Here is a 5,563-nt window from a genome sequence, read left to right on the forward strand (position 1 = left end):
CTGTTACAACCTGTGTCATGAGGAGTGAGGACCTCTAAGCAGACACCAGAGACGTGGGGTAAACTCAAAACACAACTTTAATGCTGGAGATAGGGTCGCAGACACACAAAGGGCGCAAACTTAAACTGACTGACTGAAGACCGCAGGACGAGTACTGATGACAATGACACGACAGGGACTGACTGGAACACAGACAATATAACACACTAGGTAACAAGGGGATAAGGAACATCTGGGAAGGAGACACAGGAAGGAAAGCTAAACACACTACACTAGAAATCAGACAGTACCCAAAATAAGACAGGAACTACATGAATGAACAAAACCCGGTACAAACTGGAAACATAACAAGGACTCAATGAAAACAGAAACCAAAAGAACTAAACACAAAATACTGGGCACATGGACCAGGATCATGACAATCAATGTGTGTGTGTGTGTGTGTGTGGGGGGGGGGGGGTTCATCCCGCCCTAGATGAGAAGCTGCCCTGGGCGGCTGCCCATGTCGCCCATATCAGGAACCGCCACTGGCTATGAAGGATCAGAATCAGAATCAGAATCAGAAGGTTTTTATTGCCATATGGGTGAACAGGTTCACAGCATTAGGAAATTGCTGCGGTACTTCGTGCTTACAGAAAAAAACAAATAAGTATAAAAACTATAAGACAATATACAAGTATACAAATTGCAAATATACAGAGATATTAGAGCTATAACTATAGCACAATATTACAAAATTACAAAATATACAGTGCAGAGACTAATTAAAAGATAGAAGAATGTAGACTATATTCCACTAATATGTACATCAGTGCAGTCAGACAGGTGCATAGACATAGGGTCATCAGCGTTTGTGGAGGGTGGTGGTAACAGTCTTAGGGTAATTGTTCATGAGTCCAACAGCAGAGGGGAAGAAACTGTTCTTATGGCGGGAGGTTCTGGTCCGTATGGACCGTAGCCTCCTGCCTGAGGGGAGAGGGTCAAAAAGTCTGTGCCCAGGGTGAGAGTGGTCGGCTGTGATCCGACCTGCACGCCCCAGTGTCCTGGAGGTGTACAGGTCCTGGAGAGATGGGAGGTTACAGCCAATCACCTTCTCAGCAGAGTGCACAACGCGCTGTAGTCTCTGTTTGTCCCTAGTGGTGGCTCCAGCGTACCACACAGTGATGGAGGAGGTGAGGATGGACTCAATGATGGCAGTATAGAACTGCACCATGGTCCTTGCTGGCAAGTTGAATTTCTTCAACTGCCGCAGGAAGTACATCCTCTGCTGGGCCTTTTTGATGACAGAGGTGATGGTGGGCTCCCACTTGAGGTCCTGGGTGATGGTAGTTCCCAGGAAGCGAAAAGAGTCACTGTGGTGATGGGGGTGTCAGTCAGGATGATGGAGGGTAGAGGGGCTGTGTGCTTCCTAAAGTCCACTATAATCTCCACTGTCTTCTGGGCGTTCAGTACCAGGTTATTGTGGCTGCACCAGGACGCCAGACGTTTGACCTCCATCCTGTAGGCCGACTCGTCCCCGTCTGAGATGAGTCCGATGAGAGTCATGTCGTCTGCAAACTTAATAAGCTTGACAGACTGGTGGTCAGAGGTGCAGCAGTTGGTATACAGGGAGAAGAGCAGAGGAGAGAGGACACAGCCCTGAGGAGTGCCAGTGCTGATGGTCCGGGAGTCCGAGACATTCTTCCCCAGCCTCACGTGCTGCTTCCTGTTCGTCAGGAAGTCAGTGATCCACCTGCAGATGGGATCAGGCACGTTCATCTGGGACAGCTTGTCTTGGAGGAGATCAGGGATGATGGTGTTGAAGGCAGAGCTGAAGTCCACAAACAGGATCCTGGCGTAGGTTCCCTGGGAGTCCAGATGCTGTAGGATGAAGTGCAGAGTCAGGTTGATGGAGTCGTCCACAGACCTGTTGGCTCTGTAGGCAAACTGCAGGGGGTCCAGAAGGGGGGCTGTGAGGGACTTGAGGTGGGACAGCACCAGACGCTCAAATGACTTCATGACCACAGAAGTCAGTGCCACAGGTCTGTAGTCATTTAGTCCAGTGATCCTTGGCTTCTTGGGGACAGGAACAATGGTAGCGGTTTTAAAGCAGACAGGCACGTGGCAAGCCTCCAGTGAGGAGTTGAAGATGTTCGTGAACAATGGGGCAAGCTCGTTAGCACAGTGTCTCAGTGTGGCAGGTGAGACACCATCTGGACCTGGAGCTTTGCGAGCTTTGACACTCCTGAACTGCTTTAGCACCTGGTCCTCCTGAATACAAAGACTGTGGGGGTGGGGGAGGAGGGGGACTCTGGGGTGGGAGTCCTTGATGATGTGGGCTTCTCTGAGGTGTGGGGAGTGGGGGAGGTTGGGGGGTGAATATTTGTGTTGGCTGTATTGTAGTTGGGACTGGTGGAGGTGTGAAGGCTGCTGAACTGATCATCAAAACGACAATAGAACTCGTTCAGTCTATTTGCAGTTTGTAGGTCGTCTGTGGAGTGGGGGGTTTTAGGCTTGTAGTTGGTAATCTGCCTAAAACCTTTCCATACAGAGGCCGCGTCGTTCTCTGAGATCTGCTGCTGTATATTCTCAGAGTGATGTGATCTAGCAGTGGCCACTTCCTTACTAAACCTGTACTTGGCCTCTTTGTAGCAGTCTTTGTCCCCACTTTTAAAAGCCTCCCTCTTCTCTATCCACAGCTGCTTCAGTTTGGGAGTAAACCAGGGTTTGTCACTGTTATAACACACCCTGGTGCGTGATGGCACAATGCTGTCCTCGCAGAAGTGGATATACGAGGTTACAGTGTCCGTGTAGTCATCCAGACTGTCACAGGCAGCCCTCATTGAGTCCCAGTCTGTAGTTTCGAAGCATGTGCGGAGCTCCTCCACAGCCTCACGGGTCCACTGCTTTGTTGTCCTCACCACAGGTTTTGAGAGCTTCAGCCTCTGTCTGTACGCGGGGATCAGGTGGATCATGTCGTGGTCAGAGAGGCCGAGTGCAGCGCGGGGCACTGCGTGATAAGCCCCGCTTATCGTGCTGTAGCAGTGGTCTAGTGGTCTAGGATCATTTGTTCTTTCAGTTCTCAACACACACAGACACAAGCTATTTTCTTGGGAGTGCTACGGGGGTGCTATGACTTTTCCAGGGGGAGCTATAGCACCCCCCAGGTGCTGCCACTGTCCAGAGTCCTTAATGTCCAAGACCAAGACAAGACCGAGACCATCAAAAAGTGGTCTAGAGTACTGCAACACTACCTGGTGGTGTGATTTTCTCCTCTTCTGTTCACGTTCGTTGTTGTTGTGCAGGGTGAAGCCGTGGCATGTGCCGTGTTTCTCCTCTCCCTGTGTCTTGACCACTGTTTAGTTCTTTCTGTGTGCCAGTCCTCCTAGATGTTAAGTCTGCGTGCACCATGCTGGGTTACTTTCTGTTTTTCAGTCTAGTTTTTCATCCCCTCTGTTGTTAGTTTCATTTGTTTCACCTGTTGTTCCCTGCTGTTTCCACTTGACCTGATTACCTAGTGTGTGTACTTAAGCCCTCAGTTTGTCTCTGTTCTTGGTTGGATCCTTGTCTGCCTAGCCCTGAATGTTGGCTACTGCTGTGAGCAGTGGCACAAAAAGGGGGTATATACTATATGCAATACATATAGTGCATACCCCCACTTCACTTTGGCGACCCCCCTCTTGTGCGGTGCCAAAGCGAAGTGGGGAAACTATTTCTCTAGTTGCATTTTCTGTAATTAACAGCTGTGCCTAAAAATGTGTCCGCATACATCGCAGAAAGTATATAGCTGTGCCCCTGGCTGTGAGTGCTATATTTTGAGTTTTGTGTTTTCGTGTATAGTTGGCACCTGTCGAGTTTTGCTATTTTAAGTTATTTAAAAAATCTTTCTTCAAGCCTCGAGTCTTGTATTGGGGTCCTCTGCCATACCTGCCACAGCAGAAAGTGACACGTGACTGTTTCTGTATGAAAATACAATGTTACCTTCAGTAGTCTTGCATTGTGTTCAGTATGGTGTTGAAAGTCAATCCAGTATCAATTCATTAAGTATTTATAAACATGAATGTCAGTTTTATGACCATGAAGGGTTAGGATGTAGACAGCAGGCTGGAATCCATGAACAGCGTGCACATGTTTAAGACTGATTAGAGATTTTTTTAAAAAATAAGCCCAATTACAGGAAGAGCTGGTGGTGTATAAAATACTGTCAAAAAATGTACAATACATTTCAGTGCAATATTATGTAAATTTAAAAAAAGAAGTGTAAGAATGGATCCCTGTGGAAAACCATTAGTGAGAGAAAACTTTGAGTCTAAGTTCTACCAAACACAGCAGCATTTAATGCGGCGTGTTAATATGTTATCAATCTGTTATTGATAATTGGTTATCGGTTTGGCTGGAGCTGCAATGATATAGCATGTCATCTACCAATCAAAGGGTTGATGGTTCAATCCCTGGCTCCTCCTTGGGCAAGATGCAGTATCCTGAGTTTCTCTCAATGCATCAGAGTGTGAATGTTAGGTTAAAAGTACTTAGGCAAAGAAAAAGGTATATGTATGAAAGTGAGTGTGACTGAGTGAATGAGGATTGTAGTAAGTGTTTTGAGAGGTGCTCTGAGTGCTCAGATAGAGCAGAAACGTATTAGGTACCAGTCAATTTAATACTAATAGTGTGTTAGTCTGAGGCATGTATTCACTGACTGAGTTACAGTATGAGCTCATTTCAAATCCTCTGCTCCAATCTTCCTTCAACTCTTTAGCTTCTAAGGTGTGAACTCTCTGATGAATGGGATGGAACAGGATATTACATCAGAGTAGTGGCGTGTCGTGACTTTTATGGTGAGGCGAACAGAGATGATGAATACCCCAGAGCAGTGAAGGCAGAGCCAGCTGCAGCTTATCGAACATTCTGGTCTCCCATCAGTCTCCTATCACAGACCAGAGGTTTATCCATAATGCACAAATCTGGTCTTTAAGTCCAACGTCATTTCTGGGTCTAAATGTGCCTAAATAATCAGCAGTGACAGAACCAGTGTTCAGTGTTCACTATTACAGAAGATTGTAACATACCTTATTAACTGTAGCCATTTCCTCTTCTCTTTCACATTGGTAAAATGACACCTGAGTGTGTTTTTTTTAGTCAGATCAGTTATAACAACCAGGGACACAGCACTGTGGCATATTGATCATGTGACAGTTTGGACCTGGAAATGGAATTCTACATCATCCCTTAAAAACAAGATATCCAACAGCTTCAGTCAGCTCCAGTGATTCTACAAAAATCAGCATGCGCTGCAGATTTTGGTAGAATCAGAAGCAAGTAGAATCGAGCCTGCTTCCAGAGACATTAGCCAACTCTAGCCACAAGATGGCAGTAATTTAAGGAATAGTATGAACAAAAAATAAGATAAGCTTATTGGACAGAACACTGTCTGATATGCAATAAGAGAGATCACTGACTTTGACTTTAGCTAATGTCCACTTTTAAATTTCACTGGGCAAGGAGTGCTCAGCTAACCAAGACAGAGGCAGTCCTGCATCATATTAAAATCATATGAAATTCTAAAAATGTAATAAAAAAAAAACTC

The sequence above is a fragment of the Archocentrus centrarchus genome, unplaced genomic scaffold, assembly GCF_007364275.1.
Source record: "Archocentrus centrarchus isolate MPI-CPG fArcCen1 unplaced genomic scaffold, fArcCen1 scaffold_42_ctg1, whole genome shotgun sequence".
Classification (NCBI taxonomy): Eukaryota; Metazoa; Chordata; class Actinopteri; order Cichliformes; family Cichlidae; genus Archocentrus; species Archocentrus centrarchus.